The 27500-nt window shown below is 43.5% G+C and overlaps 1 long non-coding RNA gene across 5 annotated transcripts in view; it reads right to left on the reverse strand.

Annotated features, from left to right (window-relative positions):
* Positions 1-18238, reverse strand: part of LOC110395662 — a 38486-nt gene extending 20248 nt beyond the window's left edge. The window contains exons 1-4 of one of the 5 annotated variants that reach the window (XR_002436565.1): positions 18135-18238; positions 15417-15534; positions 14456-14573; positions 8246-8350 (exon numbers count right to left, since the gene is read on the reverse strand). This is a non-coding gene — a long non-coding RNA (uncharacterized LOC110395662). Of the gene's footprint in view, positions 1-8245; positions 8354-11795; positions 12105-14455; positions 14574-15416; positions 15535-15621; positions 15759-16387; positions 16587-18134 lie in introns of those variants that run through there. The other 4 variants (XR_002436563.1, XR_002436564.1, XR_002436566.1 and 1 more) reach the window with 4 other exon arrangements.

Here is a 27500-nt window from a genome sequence, read left to right on the forward strand (position 1 = left end):
AGGAAAAGCTTGTCTAATATTTTTTAAACAATTTTTTTTTTTCAAAATTCATCACAACTATTCCAAGAATGTGTCAGTAAGTTGTTTCACCACCCTTAACACTGGGGAAGGGTAATATCTGTCATACAGCCTATGAAAAATCCTCATAAGTCAAGCAGATGTTACCCTGCCTTGTGAGTTTTACAGCTACCACTGGGAGTTTCACGCGTGACCTGCAGGACTACACTGCAAGTACGTAGCTTGTTACTACTATATAGCAAAAGAATAATGCACCTGTGGGAGACACAGGTTAGGAGTCTGGTTTGACACTGGCAGTGCCCACATTTCCTGCACCACACTGGGCAAACCCTAGAAACTCTTCCTGGCTCTTACCTGCTGCTCGAGGAGAGCTCTGTGACCAGCAGGGAAGGAAGGGGTAGGGCACAACTGCCAGTTATTGACCTGGGCCACCCAGCACCTCCATTATCAACGTAATTTGTCCTCAGCCAGGAAAGTGTCCATCTCATGAGGCAGGGGACTGAAGAGCTCCCATGATAAAGCAGGACTGTTTAGGTGTCTGCTTGCTCCTCCTCACGTGCCCACACAAATTGCCCATAGGGAAAACTTCATAACCATCTCAGTCAGAGGTTAGCTTACATTTTTGTTAGGCTGGCTCCACATGAAAAAAAAATCTCTTCTCCCAGAGATTGCTGAGTAGATTTCCTTGAGCAAGTAGGTTCAACTGAAGTTCAGATTAGCATCTAGACTAAGTTAACAAGCCTCCTTGGTTGGCCTGTTATTAATTCTTAAGTTGCGAGACCACATCAATTTCTACAAGTGCAACTGAGTAAGTAACCTGTAAGCAGACACACACAGGGTTTTGCCAGTAAGGGTTTACTGGGACTCTGTCTAGCCCTGATTTACTAGGAAAACTACTTATTCTTCATTGGTTTTTTTCAGGTCAATTTTTCTGCACTTAATTCCAGAGATTGCTGTATACAGATAGTTTTTATCATGTTCACTTTGATCCTAGAGGTACTCAGTTGGACAGAAACACAAATAATATAAGGGACATAATTATTAGAATTCCTTATACCTGCCAATCTGGCTACATTGTGAAAAACCCATTAAATGTATTGAAGAAATGCTGAGAAAAGGCACAAAGAATTTAAGTATTACCTATCTTATTAATCTGTCTAAAAGTATTATTCAAAAGAGGAGGTCAAGTATAATTTCAATTGTTTTACAGCCCCTGAAGTTAAATATCTTCAATTAAATCTCTATAGCTAGATAGCATCATAATAATACTTTATACCTCTAGTATATTTAGTCAAAAGACATCATCATTTTCATAAAGCTTCTTCTAAAGATTAAAAACTGGTCTTTAGCAGCCCTATGAGGAAGAGTTTGACTTCAGAATATGTAGTCAGGAGAGCATAAGCAAAGCATTTAACTCCTCTTCCTCCAGTTTGAAGACCAAGGAAAAACCCTGAAGGAACAGTGCTGCAGGAGCTCTTCTTGAGCAGCTGTTTCAGCAGCCTCCACAGCCAGTGTGTTATGTCTTAGCTCTTTTATGAGCTGCAGAGAAAATATTCACTGAAAATTTTGATGTACTCTTGACTGGCACTATGTGTCAGGAATGGTACTTTAGTGTATAAGAGAAGATACACAAGCAGTATGTTTCCTTCTGATAAATATATTATGAATGTATGGCAGCAAACATGTCCCACAGATCACAGAATATGCCAACTGCTTTAATGAGTCACATTATTGTTAAAATTAGTCTTTAAATGCAGCATGAGATATGCCCCAAGCTGATTACCACAGACACAGGCGTGTTGTACCAGCCTCATGTGAGATACCTCATTTACAGATAATGCAACTAACAGATGAAGGACTTGCTTCTAAGATGACTCAGGCTCCAGCTGTGAGCTGCTGTGACCTCTTCTTCAGCCTCCCGAGGACGTGCCCCGCTCAGCTGGATAACTGGTCTTCTCTTTGCAGCAGGGGGCAAGATTCAGAGCTGGTTTTGATCTTTGCTTTTCTCATCATGTTGTTCCCCATCCTCCATCTCCTTACTTCACCTGAGGCTGTACTGGGGCTCATTATTCAGACCCCAGAAACAACCGGAGGGAGCACAGAAGAGCTTGTGGTCTCAGAGAAACCACAAAATAATTCTGCTGTGTCAGATAATGCTGCAGCTCCCACACCTCTGCCGCAGCAAGAGAGCATGTCAGCCTGCTGCTTTTGTGTAGGCAGTGATGGGATTACCTGGAGATTACAAAAAGATAAAGTGACTTCTTCTGTGACTCCATTTTAAACTCCTCTTTCTTTCAACCTGGAGGACTTCTGCCAATCTCCTTCTCTGCTCCTCAAAGGCAATAGACAGTGCAACAAATGGGGAGGCATAAATCAGCCTAACATGGTATGCTCAGCCTTACAAGATATACCCAGCCTAACACAAGCCCACGGTCCAGAAAGTTGGGCATCTGCAGGCATGGCTCACCCCTGAAACTAGCTAACTACAACTTCAGCAGGGCTCTACAAAGCACCAAGTGCAGCAAACAAGGTGGGCCTTCCCTATTTTTTGAGTTTCGGACGGCATGAGTGACAGGAGGTGTAGTACTAGAGAGAGCAGATCCAGCTCCGTGTGTAAGCTCAGCCAAAAGCCCACAGAGCAGCAGAAGGCAGGTGAAAGGCATGGCCTTATATCTTCAGGATTGAGCACTCACAAATCTTACAGTTGTTACCCAGCCAGGCAGGTGTGAGAGAGCTTTGAAAGCATCAGGTCACTGGTAACCTTTAGAGACCAGAAATAGCTGCTGGTTTGGTATTTATCAGAAGACAGTCATAGAATCATAGAATCATTAGGGTTGGGAAAGACCTCTAAAATCATCTAGTCCAATCATCAATCCATCACCACCATGCCCACTAACCATGTTGATTGATGAAAGATTCAACATGAGCCAGCAATGTGCACTTGCAGCCCATAAGGTCAACCATATCCCAGGTTGCATCAAGAGAAGCATGACCAGCATGTTGAGGGAGGTGATTCCGCCCCTCTACTCTGCTCTCGTGAGACCCCACCTGGCATACTGCGTCCAGTTCTAGGGCCCCCAACACATGAAGGACATGGAGCTGCTGGAGCAGGTCCAGAGGAGGGCCACAAAGATGATCAGAGGGCTGGAGCTCCTCCACTTTGAAGACAGGCTGAGAGAGCTGGGGCTCCTCAGCCTGGAGAAGAGAAGGCTCCAGGGAGACCTCATAGCAGCCTTCCAGTACCTGAAGGGCACCTACAGGAAAGCTGGGGAGGGACTTTTTATAAGGGCAGGTAGCAACAGGATGAGGGGAAATGGCTTTAAACTGGAAGAAGGTAGACTTAGACTAGATATTAGGAAGAAATTCTTTACTGTGAGGGTGGTGAGACAGTGGAACAGGTTGCCCAGCGAAGTTGTGGATGCCCCCTCCCTGGAGGTGTTCAAGGCCAGGCTGGATGGGGCTTTAAGCAGCCTGGTCTAGAGAGAGGTGTCCCTGCTGATAGCAGGGGGAGTGAAACTAGACTATCTTCCAATCCAAACCATTCTATGATTCTGTGATTCTATGACAGCTTCAGCCATGCAGCCGTGACTTTCCTGGGCCCTGGGTGCAAGCCTGGCAGCTGTGTCAGGAACAGAGAAGTACACCAGCACAGGCTGCCAGACAGCTTGCATGGTGCATCTGGGAATCCCTCAGAGGAGGCCCTTGATGCACAGGGCCAGACTACAGCTCATCCCTCACCTGGGAACTTGAGCAAAGGAGAGCAGCTGCAGCACCAGACCCTGTGAATGCCAGATGCATTATTTCACCCTAACAATTTTGGTATTTACCACTCCCTATCTCCAACACCCTCTGAACAAGCAGGATGGTACGTTGTGAACAGACCTGTTTATTAAGCACAAAGGAGTTTCCAGGATTCACTCTCAGACAGGTCAGGAGGTTTCCTCCAGAAGAGCCGGAAACATGTTGTTCTGGTGAGATTTTGTGGAGTTTTCAGCATTTTGTGGTTCAGCCAAAGTGGCATTTAAAGTTTCCAATCCTTTTAAAGTCCTGCACTGGCCCATTCATTATGTCACTATACCCAGCAATTATATATGCAGGACAAATGAAAGCTCAGTTTTTCTCTTTCCTCTGGCATAGATTCTCAGTATTTCAGGAAAACAGAAACAACTCAGTGTATTAAAGCTGTTACCTTCTACTTGTAGTTTTTGTCACTGAAAGGCAGCCTGCTCTATTTACATGAAAAACCCAGCATTAGGGTAGCAAAACCTCCATTCATCCTGTATCTTATACAGCAAGTGCAGATACCTAGATAGGGACAAGACAAGCAGAGATATATATATTCCATGCATATTCTCTCAAGCAGAGCTGTGGGTTCTGGGAATCCCAGAATGTAATGTGTTAAAATTCTTTGAATTTGACTTCCTCCAATATTCTTTTCCCTCAGTTTTCTTTCCAATTGATCTTTGGACTCACATATTGGATTCTAAAGTGTTACAATGCTAGAGAGCACTAAGAACCTTACACAGGCACCATATGAAGCAGAACCTCCCCTTGCTTTTCCTGAGCATCCTACAGACTCCAAAAATATTTTATGGGTGAAGACTAAATTTTTACTGATTTTGCCAGCCATCCTTCCACCCCTTCCCAAACACCAATATACTGTGGGATGCTGCAGCCTTTCACTTGTTAGCAAGCTGCCAGGGTGCATCAGTATTCACATAGAATAGTCTCAGACATGGGCATATTTAAAACCTGGGGAGGTGGGAGGTAGAGAAGGGGCTAATATAGCCAGCAGCCTGAAATTTCATGCATGTTTTGAAAGAGCTGTTACCACTAGAGATAAGAGGATGGAGAGGTGAACACTGCACCATCTTTCATTTTCATTGTGATAAGCTGTGACTTCCTAGGATGCTAGAGCTGACTGTGTCTTCTTGATTTTACCTCAGCCAGAGCATGCCTGCACATGAGTGCAAAGAGCCAGGAGGAAGCAGCAGCCTGGATTCTGGGAGCAATGCAGCCACGTAAGGGCTTCTTGCCCCACAGACCTCAGCAGCATGGGTGCAGCATTGCCCATGGTGGCTCTGCTGCTGGTGGCTCCAGAGCAGCAGTGCGTGGTGCAGACATAACTTCCCTGCCCTGCCCTGCCCAGCCGTGCACTCCACCCTACACCAGACAGAAGTTTTCCATTCCAGTGCACTGCCAGGAGCTGTAGCAACACCACCATTCCCTATTGCCTCGCAAGTCCAATCCAATCAAGAGTCATAGACGTGGGGTTTCCTCAGAATGCCTCCAGCTTTCTCAGTCCCATCACTTATCAACACCTTTACACATCACAGGGACGTTTCCTTCAGCACAAGGTGCCTATCAAACATCATCCAGCTAACGTGGCAGAGAGTTTACTCTCTTGTGGCTTCAGTGCAAATGAAGGCACTACATGCAGAGACAGGCTTTCTGCGTGTGACTGAACATGGTTACCAGAGCTACCAGCCCTCCTATCAGCTGGACTCTGCTTGAGGCCTATTTCTTTAGCACTTTTCCCAGACTGGCAGCAAAGAAAATAGTCCAAAAGAAACACTGCTGTGAGAAGCAGGAATCCTGCACACTTTATCAAATGTGCTGGGTCCAGCTGGTCTTTCTGGTTGAGTATCTCATGGGCTGAGTCAGCCCGTCAGCTCCTTGGCACCCCCGGGTGCCAGAGGCCGGGAATGTGTTTCCCTTACAGAAAACACAATATATATCCAAATATGCATGTGAGATTTAAGGCCAAAACTTTGCTCATTCGAGGAATGACCGTGCTTTTCCTATAGTGAGGCCCTAAGGAGGGATGTGTAGGGAACGCAGAGGCAAGTGTAACAATTTTATAGAGGCTGGTCAGGTGATTCTTACCAGAGCCACCAGCAGAGCATGCAGCGGCCTTGGATTCACTTTCAGCTTCTCCTTAACTGCTAGAAAAGGACCATGCATTCAGATCCACTTCTTCTACCGTCAATGATAAAAGACCCTAGTAAAGAGCCTGTTATCACCTATTTTTCTTTTTTTTTTTTTCTGTGTGAGTTTCACAGAATCACAGAATTCTAGGGGTTGGAAAGGAACTCAGGAGATCATCTAGTCCAACCATCTGTTAAAGCAGGGTTCCTAGTGTAGGTTTCCCTCTCTCCATGTTTTCAAGAGCAAGTTCGTGGATTGCTAGCGCCCGTGTTACAGTGTTTGAAGGATTTCCTGCCAGGGAGCAAGGAGGACCAAGGCCTGGCAGAAAGCGACAGCAAAGGAGATGAGCAAAACCCAAGCACAATGATGGAGAAGAACATCTCATTGGTAAAGAGAGTATCTTCCACTTTCCATTGACAGTTACCCAAGGGGGAATCTGAAACAACAGTATTGCATAAGGTAATTCTTCCATAAAGTACAGTCCCCTCCCTCAGATGGCTACTTGAACAGCTTCCCTTCTCTTTGCAGGGCATGAATATTGCTTTAAAATGATATAGATGGAGTAGAGAGAACAAAGAATGAAGGAGGAAGTGGTATTGGGCTGGAACAGCTAGAAGGAGGAAGTTTGCTGAGGGAAGCAGCTTAGAACAATCCTGCAGTCCTTGTGCCCTAGATTATTCATGTACGTTCTAATAAGAAGGCATGTTCAAGTGTGAAGCAGATACTACGAATTTAACTCCTCCAGTCTGAGTCAACACTGAAACTCAACAAGGAAAGCATGCTAGTGACTTGCTCTTGCTGCCTGGGGTTACCAAGAGACTACACAAACAAGAAGGCACCATGGTGTGGTGTTACTGCACTGCCTGCCATGTATTGCTAATGCTTCTCTCAGTTGAGTCAATAGACACTGAGTAGCTGTTGGGTACAGCAAAGCCGCACAAGCCCAACTAAGTCAGTTGTCCTGAGAATTCATGCACTTCTCCTCATCCTGCCACCTCTCAACCTTTCTGCAGCTGCAGGGGCTCCTAGTACTGAAGCATTAACCACCACATTTGAAAGACCAACTACTTACTGTAATATATTGTCTCTAACTGGTCAGCAACTTCAGAATAGGAATCAACACAATCAGCCCCTTTTCTAAAGTGCAAACAAGTTGGATTGGACAACAGAGTAGAGCTACCATTTACTTGTCCTACTTGAGATCATCACCTCCACCCTCCCCACCACCTACACAAGCACTTTTCTTCAGGAAGTAATTACATTGCCATTCACCTTAACAAAAGTTCTTCTTCTGAACTGGCCTTCAGCAAGACCAGCATCAGATTGTACATTCATTACAGACTCACAAATGAATACCAACCCCTCCTTCACACAGAGGTCTTAAGCCACATTAAAGCCTGGTCTTTTCAAAGGTGTGTGCAGCATTCCCTCCAAGGAGTTCCCCAGACAACGTGCTCATGGTACAACTCACATTGATCAAACAGATTAGCCATTAAGCAACGCCTTTGCTTTCCTAGCATCACATACAGACAACGTCTCTCCCTCTCTTAAATGTAAAACACCTTCCTTTATGGTATGAAGCCTACATAAACTCAGTTTCACGTTTTCAGCCACACGATAGGAACTGTTGCCTTGGCTGTGCTGAACCAAGGAATGAAACAACCAAAAAGCTGGCGTGGCTCAAGGCATGGCCAAGATGTCTGAAGTCCTATGTCCCAACAGAAAAAGCAAAAATCTTCATAATTTAAAATTTTCATTCTCACATACATAAGGAAAAATATTAAAATATTAAACTTCCACAGGTTTAATGGGGTGCATTAGAAAGAGCATGGCCAGCAGGTCAAGGGAGGTGATCCACCTCCTCTACTCTGCCCTAGTGAGGTCACATTTAGACTACTGTGTCCAGTTCTGGGCTCTCCAGTTCAAAAAAGAGAGGGATCTCCTAGGAGTCCAGCTGAAGGCCACAAAGATGATAAAGGGCCTGGAGCATCTCGGGTATGACGAGAGGCTGAGTAACCTGGGTCTGTGCAGCCCGGGGAAAAGTAGAATGACGGGGGATCTGATAAGTGTTTATAAACATCTAAAGGGAGGTGGAAGCAAATGGACGAGGCCAGGCTCTTCTCGGTGTTGCACAGGAATAGGACAAAGAGTAATGGCCTAAAACTTAAACATATGAAGTTCAATACAAACGTGGAAGAACTTAATTACGGTAAGGGTGATGGAGCACTGGAACAAGTTGCACAGCGAGGTTGTGGATTCTCCTTCTATGGAGATAGTCAAGCTCCTTCTGGACGCCTACCTGTGAGACCTACTGTAGGATACTTGCTTTAGCAGAGGGGTTGGACTCAATGATCTCCCTTCCAACTCCTGCGAATCTGTGATTCTGTGATTCTGTGGAAACAGTCTGCTGAGAAAAAAAAAGAAAAGAATCCTAACTGAGTCAAAGCTGCAGTGTGTGCTCACTACTTATTGGGTATCAGTGATGACACTTTAGAAAGTACCTTTACAAGTGCTGAAAATTTTCTTTCAGCTAAAGCTATTCAGTGGCTTGTGTTGCACACCTGTAAAAGATCAATCCTTCTTCATTCTGGCACTCAAAAAAATTATCACTGGAGTTATTACAGACCTTCACTCTCATCCTAACACCTTCCCTAACTGTAAATTCAGCTATTCTGGTCTTTGGAGGTTCTTTTCTTCCTTGTCCCAGTGCCCTCCATTTTGTCAGCTTTGCAATAAGAAGATGCCTGTGCCTGAGTGTGGCATAGAAATAAACCCACTGCTGAATATGCATGACTCTAACCCCTACCTTCCCTCCCTTGGCAGGCAAAGATTGTCACATTTGATTTCACCTTTCTGTTCAGCCAATTGAAAAAAGCTGCTGGCCACCTACACCTTGTGCAGATGTCTTTTTGGAGAGGCTGGAATTGCAGATTCATGCTCCTGATGCCTGCTTTGTCATTATGAATTAGTACTTTTACATCTTTGCACTTCTGTGAGCAGCATAAACATCCACTCTTTCCTCCTGCACAACACTGATAAGTAGAGAGATGGTCATTTGATTTATGCCCTGATTTTCAAGCAAATGAGTATGGATGGATTTGTCTGATGAAGAGGAGTATTTTTGCACATCAGCAGAACAAAGAAGAGAGAATGCCTCAGGCAGCTTCTCAGTGAAATCGGAAAGCAAATTTGGCTGTGGAAGGGTCTACATTCTGAAGACTTTTGTAAGTCCCTAGCCCTTTCTGAGACTCAGTTTCTCCTTAAGTCGCTAGTAATTCTCCCTGAATGTAGACTGAATACAACAAATAAGTTTCAGGCTCTTGTTTCAGAAATTAAATTTGTTCTAATATGTGCAATAAAAGTTGCAGGTGGCTCTTTTGGCCACATTTTCCTGTATGTTTTATTCTTTCCTATCAGTGGGAGCCTACAAACTGAGATGTAAAGTGATGTCTTTTTAACTCAGGGATAGGGATAATCCAGAAGGTTGCCTTACAATTTTTCCAATCTCCGCCCTGCCAGGATAATGCACTGCTCACTGTGCAGCCACCTCTGGGCTAAGAGGGCCATGCAGCCCCCATGCTGATGTGAGAGTTTGGCCTCTCTGCTGTGGCTGCCAAAAGTGACATGAGTTAGTGCTGGGTTTGCTTTCCATTAGCAGCTGTGCTGAGATCATGGGGTTTCTTAAGCTCCTAGTGTCTGACTGAAAACTCTCTGTTTTCTGAAGGAATCACACCAGCGACCTGGAGGTGAGAGATGATTTCATCTGTGTTTCCACACTGTTTGCACTGGAAAAACAGCTCCATGGCTCAGAGTTCGTTCTGTCCCTCAGTATTGTGAGAACAAACCAAGAAGTATGTATGACTGTGTGGCTGCATCTATATGCAGCAGTATGCCTTTGAGAATGTCCACTTGAATGCAAAGGTCTGGACTACTCAGAATGACTGATTTAGACATTCATAATTATGGCACAGCCCAGTTTATTAAGGCTACAGAAGCTCATTACTAAACTTTGAAGTATACTTAAAATATATAGGAGTAGAGTTAAGATGAGGCAGGTTCAATTGCCAATGCTTCATTAATAGTTGTAATCATGATAACAGAAATGCAGGGAATCCATACAATCTGCCAGCTTACTCCATGTTCTGGTGGTAAAGAAGCATTCAGAACGCACATGACAGTCATACAAGGAGATGCGACTGAAGCCCTCTGCTCACTAAACAGAGGTCTAGACTAGCTCCATGAAGTGGCTGAATGAAACTTGGAGCACAGTTATTTACACTGAGGGACACCAGATGGAGACAGGATATCCGTTGTGATCATTGAATCCTCAGCATGAACCATTCAAGCCAGAAGATCCACTCACTGCCCTGCATTACTAGCTAACACACATGAGACATAAGTGCTCTGGCAAAGGAATATCTGAAAAGACACCAAGCACAACGCATGTTGGGTGGGGTTTATTTTGATTCACCATGTGTGCACGCTTATATTGAAAGAGAAAGGAACAAGCTTAACCCTCATGACTAAAAGGCCAGCCCTTGTCCAGTGTGATCTTGGTTCTGACTCTAAGGGCAAAACTTTGCAATGCCATTTTAATGCATTGTTACAACAGAGAGCAAAATGCCTGCACAAACACTTCCTACTGTATTTCTTGGGCTTGATTGTTACCGGGTGTTTATATAAGAAATGTGTGTACAAATGTAGATTTAAAAAGAGCAAAGAACAGGGTGTGGTAGTAGATCTCAAAGCTGTCAACGCAGCAGTAAGAATTGGGACTTGCGCATTGCAGGAGGCCCTGGGAACCCAGGAGACCCTGTACACAAAACCTGCCTACCAGAGCAATGCACCTGGGGCACATTCTGCCGGCAGCCAGCCTCAGCAAGGCCTCCTGCTGCTCGGGAAGGCTGCGCAGCTCCTGCAGATTACTGTGTCCCAGCATGGAGTGCAGCCACTTGTGGGCTGCTCAGTAAGACAGTCTGGCTCTCTGGAGTCCAGCTCTGACTTCTCCCATAGTTTCTACTCTGGCAAGGAAATGTTTTCTGCTGCTGCGTACACGCATGATTTAATCTTAACCACTGCAGTAGGCTTCAGTATATTTAGTACAAAATATTAAATACACAAGGCAGATTAAGCCTGTTGAGATACTTGTTTACTAAAGATAATTAAAGATGGATGTAGAAGTTTTATGTCAATATAAACTGTAGTTTAGCAAAACTGGAATAAACGTATCGGCAATATTTTTCCCCTGTGGCTTTAGTTATGCTGTAGGAAATAAGGTAACCAAAACATATTGGAGATGAGAGGGTAAAGAATTAAGCCCTGTTATTTCTGCTGGTAGCATTTAGCAAGATTGCCCTATCACAAATTGCTAGTGGATAAACGTGTTGCCTCTTACAGGATAATATAACCTCATATCACTCAAAATGTTTTAATATCAATACTAATACTGATTTCCTTTATAGTTGTAGCTTATTTGGAATTAAAATTGCTGAACTTCCTAGAGAGACTAAAATAATTTTGTATCAATGATGAGATGGGAAGAAAGAAGATTACAGGGCTCACACTGTAGCAATGCCATCCATGTAGAAATTCCCACCTGCTGATGCCCTGAGACCTCCCCTAAAAGCTCAGTCTCTTAGTTTTGGGAGGTAGGGCTCCTTTCCTAATAGGTTGCCCACCTATGCATGTTCCCTATCACAAATCTTCAGTTTTGAAAATGAAGATTTGTTTCTCTTGTCCATTATCTGCATAATCATACAGTTAATGTCTTCTTTGGCACTGCTGCCTATCATTTCTGCATGCCACAATTTCTTCTTCATTGCTCTGCACCCATTTCACTGCGTACTTACCTGTGTAAACATAGTTCTTCTCTGCAAGCTCCTAGTTTCTCTGCAGCAGGTTTCTCCAGGCATTACGGTTGGCAGCTCATGGCTAGGTGTCAAGAGGCACCAGAGCTGAGCTTTCATCAGCTGGCAATAAAAGTGCCTCCTTTGGTCTGGTGCCTTTCTGCTGCAGCTGGGCTGCTGCTGAAATGGGTATGAGAGCCTCCTGAGTTACATATAGGCACAGGCGCACCTGTAGTGCATAGCAATGGAGTTCTGTGGGTGCCCAGAAAGGGAAGGAGCTCTGCCATGTCCTGTGAGTCCTTCACACCCTGGTGATCCACTTAATCAGCTTCTTTGCTTGCTGCGTGCTGCAGCGCAGATGGCAAAGTGGACTCATTAGTTCTTTCAAATTAAAAGTGCCAACAAATATTTGATATGAACTCTCAATTCTTGTAATGCATGTGAACTTACAGGGAAAATAAACAACAACAAAAACAACAACAAAGGATGTTTCTCTCTCCAGAGAGTACAAATGAACCCTCATATCAACCTGTTGTCAGATGCTCCATCTGTGCCTATGATGAGCAGTGCATGCCAAGCATTTTACTTCCCTGGGAGGAGTGGTGCCTTCCTTGGTGGTAGAAATGAGGATAGCAAGTACTCTTTTTTTCACTCAGTATTTAAAAATGAAGGAGACACAGAAGTGACAGCAGTGACAGTCCTTTGTCACAAGGTCTTGAAATATGCTACAAATAATTGCATGACAAAAGGAAAGAAAGGCCAGAGGATGGTTTGGCATTTAGAAGAGAGAACTTAATCCTGTAGTAGAGGCACCTTCAGCGTTACACTTGGCCAACACACTTCAAGGAGCTTCAAAGACGCAACACTGGGCAAATCCCCTGTGTGGTGCATTTGGGAATCCCAACAAGCCACACTGCACTGTGTGCATGCTGGGTTCCAGCTGAGATACTTCATGAAGGAAGCAGAGTGTGGCCCCTACTGCAAGGGAGAGCACACCACAAATAGATAAATTCTGGAAAGGGACAAGCTGCCATGATGGAGAGCCTTGAGCCAGGCTCTGCCAGTGGAGACATGAGTACAGGAGCAACTTCACTTAAGTGCACTGGTTTTGCAGGACCATGCAGCCAAGCTGGCTTCAGTGCCCCTTGACAGCTGGAAGACTGGTCTCTGTGCACACTGTGTGTGCACTGGGATGCACAGCTGCACCATTTCAGGCTCCACAGAGCAAATGAGATGAGCACAGATCAAATTGCCTTGACTTCAGTGGGATGGCTCCTGCACTACTCTGCAGGGCAGGTTTTCCCCATGATTGTGTCCCTGCAGCTCTCAAAATACCTCATGAAAACTGATATGATCTGAGCACCGACCTGCCCCCAAAGCAATTTGTGAGGTTTGTTTAATTAAACATTCATAACTTCAGCCGAAATGTACAGTTGAGAGATGCAAGATGTAATTACGAAGCATTGTTATGGTGATTGTGTGGCTAAAGCTGCAAGCATCCAAGAGGGACAGCTCTCCAGCCATACACCTGTTTCCCCAAATCTTTTCCTCCTTAGAGAGTAGGAAAGAGGATAAAGCCTGTCGTACTCTGCCTAATTTCATACGTCTCCAGCAGCACCCTTGGGCACCTCAGACCCAGGCACAGGAGATCTCACTGGCAGGGCAGAGAAAGAGCAGGGTTCTACAGGACAGCTGTGAATGTGGAAGGGAGGAGGAAGATGGAAGCAAATGGGATGCAGCTTGGAGCAGAGTGCACAAGGCATTGCCACAGCAGCGCTGTGCGGGTAATCATGGCCACATCTGGCAGTGCTGGATGTGTCCAGACCATGAAATAAAGTAGGGTTAGGGCAGAAGCTGGCTGTCATGGCTCTGACTGGTGCCAGCTCACTGCCAGCAAGCCAAAGAGCACAAGCCAGAAGCAATTCACCTGCTTCAGAAACTGAGAAAGCTGTGTGAGCAACACAGCTCGGCCCCAGCACTCAGAAATAGTCCCCGGGAAGTGCTATTTATTTGTACAGGGAAACACTGAGCTCCTGCAAGTGACCACCTCCCATTTCTTCAAAATAATTGCTTGGGGTGTGAAAGCGGAGGGGCAAGTAAGAGGGTGGCAGCCATGGGCGGTTGCGTAGTGGCCCATGGGGCTCAGCAGGGTGGCCTTGCCAGCCACCATTGCTTTCCTGGAGTACAGTCTTTCTGCCAAGCAAGCTGAAGAGTTAATCTGCACGGAGACCCAGCCCGCGTTGCATGATACCACCAGATTCAGATTGAGTAAGTTTAATTAGATGATGAGAACCTCATGGCAGGGTGTGCCCTAGTTTCAGTCAAAGGTGGAACATTATTAAGCACCACTTACATCCACAGAAACACCCACTTTTGAAATCGCTGATGCCAGTAATGCATGCTTTCTATTTAACTCACTCGGTGCAATGGGAAGTCAGTGGCAGAACGCAGAGTTTCTAATTTGCTCACTGCCAGCAAGGTGATTAATGGAGTTTCAAAACACCCCATCAGCCAATTAGGATGGATACTAACTTTTTAATAGGAATCTGTCTGGATCTTTGTTTCTTGGATTTAGTGCTCAGACCAGATAGATCATAAATTATTTTTTCTTTGGGAAAAAGAATGAATCCCCCCCCCAAATAATAAGCAGGTCAAAACTTTACCTTAGTTGAGACCAGCTGCTTGAGCAGGGATGCAGTCAGTGTTGTGCCCCTTGCTTATAATCATGCAGTGAGGAGTGATCACTTCACTTAACAGGCCGCCTTTTTTGGGAGGGGACTTCTGCTGGGTAGATGGAGGACAGGCTTCAGGCAGAATCCTAAATCTTAATTTAAAAAGCATTCTACAACATCGAGTCCATGATATGCACCTTTGCCAAATGGACACATTTATGAATAAAAAACAGATGAATCTGTATTATTACAGGGTTTTATTGTTATTTTAAGATGTAGTTTGTGTTCCCCTCTTGAATCCATTGGTGAAGGAAATGGTGAGGTAGCTGCACCTTATCGGTTGGTTTAAACATGTTTAAGTTATCCCAGAATTTAAATACAGAACACATGGAGGGAATGCTGTATCCCAGAGTGAACAAGAACAGCTGGGAGAACCATTTTCAGGTTTCTTCTATTTGCACGCATTCTGCCATAACAATAAACTATCCCACGTGCACTTTGAAAAAGAGGAGAATCTCTCTCCCCTGGGTCTATTGCCTGTTGCAGCAGCACAGTGGTTGGCAGTGCAGGAGCCCATCTGGCACCCGATGCTGTGAGCAGTCCCAGCTGCTGCAGAGCAAGAGGTACAGGCCCTCCTGCGGCTGGCATGCATGAGGTGATCATTCTAGCAGAAGAATAATGTGCAAAAACATTTGAGCAAATTAGTTATCATTATGGAAAAACAGAGCATCACGGCTGATGCAAAATGAAATGTCCACGCAAAATGGAATCATTTCTTCACCGATTCCAGATGCCTGCCACTGGCTGTAATGTGGATATCTTTCATCAATGCATGCTGCTGCTGCTCACTTGGGCACCTGTATCAAATTATGCTCCTTCACAGCTCCCAAGGGGAGCTTGGTGTCTGCCTTCAGCAATGAAAAGCACTGCCACAAAGGCCATAGGACCATACCTGAAACTGGCTGCTCACGTCTCAGTCTTAGGTAAACTTTGTGTTGGGGACTGTCTTCATTCTGGGTTGGTACCATACACAGACCAGTGCCAGGCCATGAGTAGGGCTCCTAAGCAGCCTAGAAATAAAAAGAACATCAACAACCATAATAAGCTGTATTGTGAGAAGAGCAGATGAGTGCAGAGTACTTCCACGCTCAACACACCTCATTTATTTAACATAGCATCACTAGCTGCAGCACTGTCCTGCATGATTTTCTGCAATTGTATCATCTCTGCCCCCTCAAAATCATTCTCCCCTCCCTCATGCAAGCCAGAGGGTGGGGAGTACAAGTGTGATGAGTGCCCCTGCTGGATGCAGCTCAGGAAACCACTCACCACAGCGCGACTGTTTCTTCCACACCACATTCTTACTGAGGGTGGAAGCACAACAAATGGGGTTCTTCTTCCTTTCTCACAGTTTCTTATTTCTTGAGCCCAGACTCAACACATTAAATAACTGTGCTAATAAGCAGGAGCAGTGTCGTGGTGCAACATCACCGTGCGGGCCACAGCCCATCTCCTCCTTCTCCCTGACTTCAGTGCAGGGCTTGGGGGCTGCAGGCTGCCAACAGGAGGGGAACACAGAGAGGGGAAAAAGGAAGAGGTGAAATCACAGTCCTCAAGGCCTGCCTGGCAGAAGGGTTGTGAAAGTTCTGTACAGGGAAATCATTTTGGTTTCTGTTCTACACCTTCTAACAAACACCACGCAATTCCTCATTAATTTGTGGCCACAGCACTAGCTCATCCTGACTCCATCCAGCATTGAGCTGTCTCACAAATCTGCACTTCCATACAACAGCTGGCATCGATGCTGCATGCAGGTCAGTGGCAGCAGACACCTGCAGTGGAGCAGTTAATCTACAGGAGCTTTGTCAGGGCTTCTCCAGAACTGTTGAAATGTAAAGTACCACAGCTGCAGCTAATGCAAACCTGTTCATCTCCCAGACTCTGCTTCTCCGAGGCTCCAGCCTCTGCTAATGCCTCAGTTGGAGAACCTCAGGGAGCAGCCAGCCCTGAGCTAGGGGACTCCCCATGGCATCACAGCACTCTTCTGAACACAGCAGCCAATTCTTATTCCTTCATTTTTTTCTCATGCCTCTTCACGGGACTTCTGCTGTCTTCAAGCGGAAGTTAGATGTCAAGGACACGCAGGTTTGGGCCTGTGTGATGAATTGGTGTCATACCACAGGAGAACAGGCCGCGTCGTGCCTGCCTCGCCCTGCGGCCCTCCCGCGGTGCTCCAGCAAGCAGTGCCCCACACATGCAGGGCCATCAGGGGCGTGGAAAGCTGGCCTGCCTGCCCCAAGCTCAGCGCCAGCACGGCTGTCACAGAACACAGAAAGCAGGGCAATTCTCTCCTGTAAGCGTCTCTGCCCACCATGAAGCTGCTCTTTACTCCTTGCTTTCCCTCAGTCCAGTTGCACAGTGACATGATCAAACTATGAATGGAATGCTTGCAAGGGATGTTAAAAGAAATATGGAAATTGAATGCAGAAATGCTTTTTTCCTGGCAGTACTGAATCCTTAGCTCCAGCTGTGAGCATGAAGCAGTAATCATTTCAGAGACTGAAATTCAAGCAGGCAGTGCAGAGCCTAGTGAGAATACATGATACAGCACGGACCTCACAGCATCCATAATGGCTAAACAGGAGGAGGACACACTGAGCACTACCTGCATGACAAAGGCATCCAGTAAAAATGACCACGTTCACCTCAGGATCCTCTGGAAGGGATGTCGCCTGCTATTGTAATTGCTGGCCACCTCACAGTCTCCTCCTCATGTAATCAACTCTTCCCTGGGTCAAGAGGTCTGGGTTACTAATGGATCAATCAGTTCAGCTTGGTTGTATGCCATGTCAGCTTTGTTTAGGGCCATGTCAGAAGTCATAAATCACAGCCCAAATTCAGTTAGTTAATTCTCCCAGTTAATAACATTTTTCCATCCTCCACTGGACACAGTAACAGCTGAGCCAACTGCACAAAACTGGTCAAAATACTTCTTTTCTGTCTAAAAGGATCAGTGTTATTCTATTTTTAAGTAATGATTTGTGAAAATTACGTATTCAAATATCTTGCTAGTCAAAAGGAACCAGAGTGCCACTATAGCTAGCCCCAGACTAATTACAGATGTTGCTTTTCCCAGTATACCCATTACAGCCAGAAGGATCACTTCTTGATTTTTATCCTCCAGCAATAAGTCACATTTCCTTCCCAACACAGGTAGCAAATCCTCCCTTTGGCTCAGTGATTTGACCTGAGCTGGCATTTTTCACTTCTGCGTATCAATCTGCATAGCTTTCTCCATTTGCTACATTTGTGTATTTAGAAAGTAATCACAACAATGACTTGAAAAAATTTTGTGCCTACAACAGTTGCTTTCTCTGTGGCTACCTGCACGCACCTTTAAAGCTTGGCCTGGCTCTGCACACTCAGTTAAAGCCTGTAATCTACCTCTCACTCACATTTGTTCTGTTTGCCCTACTAGGGACACACATACCCCGATCCAGTTGCTTTCAATCCCCCACAAAAGACAAATCTGCTGCAGGTTACTTTGAAAGTACTGAGGCTGTCATCCACAGGGTCTGGATGTTCCTGGTACTCAGAAACTTAATAAGGGAGGATATGTTTCAACAAAAATAGTAACTTTAGCAAGACAGTGCTTTTCCCACAGTTTTACCTTCTGTATCAGGGAGCTTAAACATCTAGCTCTCTGTAGACTGTAAGCACTGGCTGGCTTTGCACTGCTCTTTTGCAAAGTCTTCAAAGTCCTGATCCACAACTGTGATAAAAATGAAACAATAATCCAAGGTTTAAGTAACAGACACATTGTGTGCAGGAGTACAAACACACATCGATGGACTTAAGCTGAAAGAATAGGGTGTAGCATTACTGGTAGGAAAACTGGTGGGATGCATGGTGCTCACCTCTGGGCTATGCCCTGTGCATCCCCCAGCACTGCTGTGCTGCTCTGTGGTGCAGTGGTGCTGGTGGGTACAGCTGGGCTGTGTAAGGCTGTGGACACTGGTGCTGTCCTCCAACAGGACAGGCCGCAGAGGAGAGCTGAATTCCCTCATGGCCAGACAGCATTTTAAAGGAGAAGCCTTAACCTAATTATCTCCTCACAGAATATTCTTCGAGAATTATTCCTAATATGATTTTGCCTTAGAGCTTCTCTCACGTGCGTTACAAATCAGCTTTATCTTTAATATTGCAACAGTAAAACATTTTGCTACATCTTTTCTGTCCCTTAGCCAGATAACTTCAGAAAAGGCTTCTTTTGTGTCAAAAAGCTTTTGAAAATCTGTCTCTCGGTTACATTTGAGTTCAATCACTGTCCCCAGGCTCTCCTTTTAAGGTTGTGGTAATAAGTAACTTGTCACCAATGGGAAAAAATATCTTACTTATAAAGGCATAGTGCATTTTTACTACGTCCACTAAAATGCAATAAAGAGACTTCTCCTTAGACACTTAAGAGCGGTAACTCAATGCTACTGCTGTCTTCAGGGTGCAGTATTCCCCATCTAGGTATATTCCTAAACACAGTGCTTACCACTCACCTTAAAACTCATTGATTGTTTCCTCCAGCCATACTCTTGTTATGTGTTTGGTGTACATCAAAGCAAATGACACCCACATGAATTCAAAAAGCCATTAAAATTCTACAGTTTCCCTTCAAAGACTGTTTATGGTAACAGAAAGATCCATAAGCTATTAGAAAAAGACAAGAATAGATGCAGGTAGAATTGGTTTTCAGTCTTCTCTTGTCAATCTCAAGGACCTCCAGGATACTTAAAAAGACACAGAAACCGCGCTTAATGAATCATTTGAAAAAGTGGTAGAATTGTTGTTTACTATAAACCTCTGAGAGTATTTTATTTTGTTCTTCCTAGCACTAGTATTATTTTTAGATGCAAGTGAATTTATTAAGACACAGGTTGGCAAAATCAGAAAACAAAGCTGAATGTGTACTGCTTCAGACCAGCTGCAAAGCATAGCTCATCTCAGTGCAGCGGGGGGTGACTTAAAGTCCTTGGTCAAGATCTGAGAGCAAGAATGTTCCTACATTGTGTGGCTTTGGTGGGAACTTGTTCACCAGCTCTGAGCCAGTTCCCCTTTCAGCTGCCTCCAGCCATTCTCTCCCCGAGGTATGTTCCATGATTGTGTGTCCTCAGTCCCCATCAGCGCGCACCTGCTTCATCTAAATTAGCTTCAGGAGCCCCCTCAACTTGAAAGGAGGCCAGATCCATAGCTTCTGCTGTTCTGCCATGAGGGAGATGCCTTGCTAAATCAATTTGCTAACAGATAGCTATCTGCTTAAATAACAACAGAGAAATATCATCTATTTTTTGCGGCTGTCCTTGACATAGAGAGCTCCTCATAGCCAGATTTTTAGCATGAAATAAGGTCTTGTCCACTGTAAGCAAAACAAAAATAGCAAAGATTGAAGCTGTCCTTCATTCCTTAGATACCTATTACCCTATCAGCCTCTGTAGGAAAGTCTGTGAGACAGGTGTGAGGAGGCCCTAGGAGAACTCACTTTTCTCATGCCACAAACCTTTCAGACCTACACATTCATTTCCACCTAAACCTCAGGAAAACATCATTAGTCATGCAATTAGCAGCACATCCTCCAGCACATCTGCCACATACATACCACTGATAACCCAGGCTTATCTCTCAGGCCCACCCTTCACAGAGCTTGTTTGCAGTAGGCAAAGTGGTGAATGCTTACAAGTAGTATTGACTCCAAGCAGAACTGACTGAAACAATTCAGGAAAAACTGTACTAATAAATAAATAAATAAATAACACCCCCCCCCCCCCCCAAAAAAAAAAAAAAACCCACAACAAAACCGTTTCAAAAAGAAAAAAAACACAACAAAAACTATTTACAAATGAAGTTAAATTCACTGAAGTTTCACACACATCACCCACTTTCCTGTTCCCATTTGGGAAAGGAAGGAAAGTTGTTCTGTCATCTTTTGAAACAAGGTTTTCTAAACAGGACTGACTCACATTCATTGAGCAAGAATAAAAACTCCTCCTCATAAAATAAAACATTTTGTTTTGGGTTGAACAAAGTGTTTCATTGAATCTTAAACATATTTTACACAAAGCTCCTTTCTGTGAGAGATTGAAAACATTTTCATGCTGAGCTGACAGAAAATTACTAACTTTTTTTTGCACAGTTCCAAGAGTCTGGGTTCTATCTAGCAACCAGGAAACATTGAAATAATTACTGTTATTGAGATGGCTTAGCACTGCTTCTCATACTTCAAGAAATCCCCTTGCAATAAAACCCACTACCAGGCAGAAAATCATCAGGCAGTGTTAGGAACTTGGGATGAATTTTGAGTACAGTTGGGTCAGATTTTGTGTTCAATGTGACAAGCCTGTGGCTGTAATCTAGCAGCAACTGTCAGCTCTGAATATATTTCACTTCGGGTATTGCAGTGTGTTTGGGCCTGTTATTCAGACAAAGATCTTTGGAGATTACATCACAAGGACTGAAACTTGATTTGGAAGCCAAAGCTGTTTGGCACTTTTCTCTGGATTGAATTCCCTATCACAAAATCTTAAAGAAGTAAGTACCTTAAATAATTCTCCCAGAAGTGAGAACTCCATTAGAACGAGACCTCTCAACATGCCACTTTCAACGTTTAGTTCCCCTTTAATAAATAGGTCATATTAAAATATGTATCAATGTTGTTTTAAAAACATCTTAGCTTCTCCCCAGGTATCACCACTAATTCCAGTGGCAAACCCTCTTTGCAAGATGATGGCTCCACAGACACATTGTGAAAGAAGGTCTGAAAATGGTCCAGAACACTGCCAGTATTTTCATTGTCAAAGACTTTGTTCCACCATTGGTCCTGCTGTGCACACTGTTGCTTTCCTAATCCAAACAATCATCCTACATAGAAACCAACAGAGATTGTCCATGGCTGAGGGGGATGTAAAATTAGAGAAAAGGATCATGGTTTAATCCATGCATTTTCACCAGCTACAGGCATTGCTTTTTCTACACATGCCTTTTCCTGCTCAGCACAGCTCTGCAAATTGCCAGTTTTTCAGTTTCATCATTGGAAATGCAAAAATGAATAGGAGAAACTTAATTCAACTAACAGCATATGGAAAAAGTTCAGGGATTTTTGTCAATGGTTTAAAAAATTACTTTCTTTATACTGGAAGTGCGTTCAGTTTTGCAATGGAACAAAAGTATCATCTTGATCTATTTAATTGTTGTTTGAGTTAATCCTTTAAAAATGTGACTGGGTTTCAAAAGTAAACCGTATTTCCGAATGAATATCAGAATGTTTAATTAAAGAAAAATACCAGAAGGTATCAACTTCTTTTTTTCCAATTCTCTGTTTAAAAAGATAATGACTTTTTGTCCCAAATTCACAGTACTTGCAACATGTTTTTGGTTAATTTATGCTTTTAAAAATAGAAAAAATATCTATAAGCTATATTTTATCTTGTTCTTTACATATCTTCCAATCCTTTTTTGCTAATTTTAAGTAATCCCACTGAGCGGTGCAATATGTTTGTTTTCTTTACAACAAATGTTTTAGACTTCCTAAGGACCCAAACAATCTATGACCTGTCAATTATTGACATGCAGAAGAACTTCTTTACTGTATGGGTGACAGAGCACTGGCACAGCTTGTCCAGAGAGGTTGTGGAGTCTCCTTCCATGGAGATATTCAAGGCCTGTCTGGACGCCCATCTGTGCAAGCCATTGTATGGAATCTCCTTTAGCAGGGGAGTTGGACTCAGTGATCTCTTGAGGTCCCTTCCAACCTCTGTAATTCTGTGATTTTGTGTGAAAAAGGCAAGATAACATATCCTTCACTTCACCAAGAAGAGAATCATAGAACATAATTCATATAGAAGTGAAACTCAGGTTTTGGTCAAAGAATCTAACAGCTGAGCAGAACCTCAGTATGTGAAGCCATAGAAGATTGAACCTGAGAGATCAATGGCAGCAAGGCCACCCAAAAGAGCTCAGAGGAGTGGTGTAACTCCAACATCTACACAGTGTTTCCCCCATCCCTGCCAGCCCTCCTGCAAGTAGTGGTGCAGGCAGTGGTGGGGATGGCAGAGGAGCCTGGCACCACCTGGTGCTGCACCTGTGGTAGGACAAATGCCAACTCTTGCTCAGTGTCTCTTGTCACAGCCCTTCACTGGGGCTCCTCTTTCAGACCCGCTGGTGTTGGAAACTAAAATTGCATCATGGCTCCCACTTGTAGGATTGCCAAATCCCTATCCTGGGCACAGTCTTTTCAGCACAGACACAGTAACACAGCTTATGGGTATGCAGTTATCCAACTGTGGACGATTCAGTTCCAGAGTAAAAAAGCTTCACGTCTCTCAGCTGACTAGATCACAACACACGATGTTCACAGCCATGGGGCTGTGACTGCCTATCCACGGTGATCATTTTCAAATATTTGCAGGGGCTGAACACATTCAGAAAGTCAAACAAGATTTAAAAAAATGGCCATGATCTATTTATACACTTCTTTGCAAAATAAGATGAGATCTCTCAGATATGAAATAGATCTGATTACATGCTACAATAACAGATATGACACCACATATAAGATTTTAGAAATTCATACTGTGGTCTAAAGCCACTCAATAAACAACAAAAAGGTCCATGGGATGCAAAGAGAAGGCCTTCCAAGTTTGTTGCTCAGCACAATGCAGTAATTCATGTGCAGCTAAGATGTGCAGCACACGTTTCTAATTCACTTAGAGGTCAATCAGGAGTAATTGCTGCAGTCAATGAAGTTATGCCAGTGTAACAGATACAGAAGAGGCTGTATGTCGCTCAATTTATTCTAGCTGGAGAAAGAAGCCTCGTATTACTGACTGTATTGCAGATCCCCTACATTTTTTATAAACACAGGTTATGTGGAATAATTGCAATATTTAGAGTCATTTTTCATTGTTCTATTCCTTTTTACGAAACAAAATCCTTCACTCTATGCATGAAACTTCCCTTCACTTTTCACTGATAGTGGTTCCACTCCTGAGAAAGCAACTGTCTGAGTGTATTAACAACCTGGTCTAACCTGAATTCAAATTTACTAATTTAATTTGGAAAGGGCTAGAAGGAATAAGATCTTTGCACTCTTGAATGGGATCATTGGTCCTGAGGGAAAAGCATCCTCCTTCCAGAACTAAAATGCATATCTTCATGCCGTTTGTAGCCTCCATGATGTCTGATTTCATATGGGCTAAGCTTCACAAAGAATATGCAATTACACACTCTTTCCAGGGGTCTGACACGACTTGTTTAAACATGAACCATTCTTAATATTTGTCAGGATGCATGCAAGCTACAGTCACATTGACAAAAAAAAAAAAAAAGAAGACTGAGTGAATTATAGGCCTAACAGCCCTGTGAAAGAATGTTATTCATCAGTACACCTCGATGAGTCCTTTTAGGTGGGGCTCCGCACGACAAAGTGGATGTTGGATTCAGCTGGGATGACAGATTCTGCGCTGGGAAGCAGCTGAGTCTGAAGGTTTGAGGAATGATATGGAGGCAACATGGACTACTCTAATATCTAGGGAGAAACACTGGCAAAAACTAGTTTTTCCTCTCAAGTTCATAAAACATTCCTAGCATTAAATTTCTTTTCTTTTTCTCCTGGATGTCAGAATGGACTAGCATTCTTCGCACAGGCTTTAAGTATCTTATAGAGCAGATCTACTAGCACTTCAAAAACATTGTCATGAAGTATTGGACAGTAGCCCATTCTCACAGAATATATTTCATTTGGCCACACCACAGATATATATTGTCAAGAGTCCTATTATCAGCCAATAACTGCACCTCTTCTTGCTTCCTCAGTGCACCTTATCACAAGCCAAGCACTGACATACTTGCACGGACATAACTCAGGCTGCAAGGAATGATGAGATTAACTGCTGAAGCTCTGCAGATGAAGGCATCTGGGGACTCAGTTTTTTGGCTGTGTTCAGAGTCATTTCAGATGATGTGAATTAAGTTCAGTGAATCCTTTGATAAAAACCTCTTCAGAGGAAGTATGGCCATTTTCCAGTATATTGTACGTCTTCCTAATTACTGGACCATTGACTGCATCAAGCAACCATATTGCACCCACAGGTAGAGGCTGTGATCCAGATAGAATAAAGGATGGCAAGTTAACATCAGATTATAATTCCTTGTACAGATGGTCTTTCTTTCCCTAGGAGTCAATATCACATCTGTAAAGTAGGGACATAAACTCCTTATAATTAATGGACCATATATGTTTGCAGAGTTAAAGTTAAAACAGGAAAATATTGCAAAGCATGCTGATATTTTGCATTTTGAATCTATGCAGTATTCTGATCCACTTCTGTGCTATCATCTGTGCAGCACTTTCAGTGTCAGGGTACTAAACCTCTTCTACTTCAGAAATCAGAGCTAGCGGCTGTAACAAATAATACCCTGAGTGGAAACCTGTCTTTGTAAGCATGCAAAACCAATGATGGGTTTTTATCTTCCTTCCATAAGTACTGAAGGGAGAAGTTATAATGCCATTCTGCATGCTTTCTGATGGCATGCTTTTGTAGCCACAATCCCAGCCACATGGGATCTTACTCTGAACACTGCAAGCGTTTGTCCTGCTCTTGGGTCATTTGTGAGATATATCATCTGGATTCCCATTTTAGAAACATAACCATCAGTGCCAGCCACTTTATGCATATTTGTATATTGCTATATAATGCTTCTTTCACTTGATAATATGCTTTGATATAAAACAACTAAGTACTATTACAAAACAAATTTTTCTCATGCTCTCATTGGCTAGCCAGCAGTCTGTTTTCTCATACCGCAGAGTACTTAATATGCTTCACCCTCTGCCTTATCAGGTTTCTCTTTTCATTCAGCTGAGGACTTCTTATTTTGCATCTTATTTGTTCTTGTGCCTTATCCACTTCCAACTTAATTGGCTAGAAAAGCTCCCAGTTATATCAATGTCATCCAGATCAGACTCTTTCTTCTCTTCTTCCCTTAAAATACAAATAGATGGTGTATTTGTGTGCTAATTTTGCTGTGGCTCTTGTAAAATTGTAGCCTACTGCTTGCGCAGGTAGAGCATGTGACCAGTGTGGAGTTGCTCTGCAAGATGGTCATGTCACCACCCAACTCACGAGCAGGATCACCATCAGCAGTCACAGACCTGGGGCATAAGAAGCTCATTTCCTAATGAGCCATAGTAAGCATACAATGCACCTATTCAATGAATTTTTTTTTTTGTTGGAGATAATGAGAAGTATTTAAAGGCCAGAGTTCATCTATGCCCTCTTTCCTCATCAAAAAGAAGGAAATGTTTTTAATGACTAGTTGGTTTAGCAGTGGGAGGATGCATACATTTTGTACTGAATGAAGCTAGGTATCAACCAAGCCCAAATTTTTAAAATCTGGATACCATCAGCTGGGAACACCCAAAAAGGTATCGTTATTGTCAAGTCTTTGATGGGAACATTGGGTTCGGGGTGCACAAGGTGAGCTATGGCACTGATCTATCCCCAGTCAGTTTCTCACTCAATTTTACACTTGGCTAAATAGCAGATAGGTTTTTTTTTTTTCCTCCTCCTTAAAAGAATAATTTCCCCTCTCAGTGTCTATGTAGTATGCTCCATCTAGTATCCTCCATGTTACTTTGCTGGAAGCTGCCAGGCTTCCTTAGCCCACCAGCCTCAAAATAATTTTTATTTGCATCGAATCGCATGAGATTGCCCAAGCACTGGTCTGTCAAACTTGGCTGGGGTGAAAACATGCCTTCCAGAAGGGCAATGGTTTTCACTGCTTCTCTCAGTGGTTAATTACCCTTGCTGCTAAAAATATACATTTTGGACTCAGCTTCCAGACACTGGTTTTTGTTTTACTGTTCTCTGCCAAAATAAAGACAATTTAAATGCCTGAAAGAGCAGAAAATATTCTATAATCGAATAGCCCTTGTAAATAAGACTCCAAATACTTTCTGCGACTCTCTTTAATGCTCTCCACAGTTTTAATACCACATCTGTCAAAAAGTGTTGACACAACATCTGACAATTCTGTTATATGACTCAGCTTCCTTTAATATGTTAATATTATCTGGTTTTTTTTTCCCCCTTCAGACTGTTTATTGCCTTTTTTTTTTCTTTTCCACACTATCACTAGTCTATGCTTGTGCCTGTTTCTAATATAGTTCTGGTTCTTCGTATTATTCCTTGCAAGGTGCTTTAAGTAGCTAATTGTTTACATACCTCGTTACCTGTTTTCCACACATGACATATTGCTTTGTTATTTCTAATTGCATTTACTTTGTAGATGAGCCGAGATGGTCCAGTAACCAAAACTCCCCTATCTCTAGGGTGTGAAACTGCGGCATTCTGGCCAGCTAGTTAGTTCTCTTAAAGGACTTGCTTCTCTCTTTATACCTTTCCTCTCTCTTAAATTCACTGGCAATTTTCTTTAACTTTGGAAAAATCAGATCTTTCTGAAGAATCTAATGGCAACTATATTTCATCTGCCCACAGCGAGTGCAATCGGATTGCAGTTGCTCATCCCTAGGCAACTAGTGCTCCTGGACAAGCAGTGAATTCATCTTTACCAATCCCCATGAGATCTGGACAAGGGTTTCTCCTGCTGAGTGCAGTAATTTTTCTGAAAGCTGGGGAAATTCTTGCCCGCAACTTTGAGAAAATACTAACAATGTCTCACTCTTGGTTGTGCTGAAGGTGGCAGCTACCTTCCCATGAGACAGTGCTTCTTTTCTGTTAATTAATGCCTTCCTGTTGGTACACATAGGAAAATCCTACAAGAGCTGTTGCCTCTCATTATGAAGGTGATACACTATGTGTCTGGTGGAAAACAGCACCTAGCCTGCCAGCTGGGACCCAACCTATTGAGATGTTTGGTGTCTGAGACAGTTCCTCCTGCCATCTACTGATGGGCAGTTGGACACACGTCTTGGCTGTGAGCTGGTGCAGGGCTGGATCCACTACCTACTGAAGTCACTTGAAGCTGGGGC

This window comes from Numida meleagris, chromosome 3 (assembly GCF_002078875.1).
Source record: "Numida meleagris isolate 19003 breed g44 Domestic line chromosome 3, NumMel1.0, whole genome shotgun sequence".
Lineage (NCBI taxonomy): Eukaryota > Metazoa > Chordata > Aves > Galliformes > Numididae > Numida > Numida meleagris.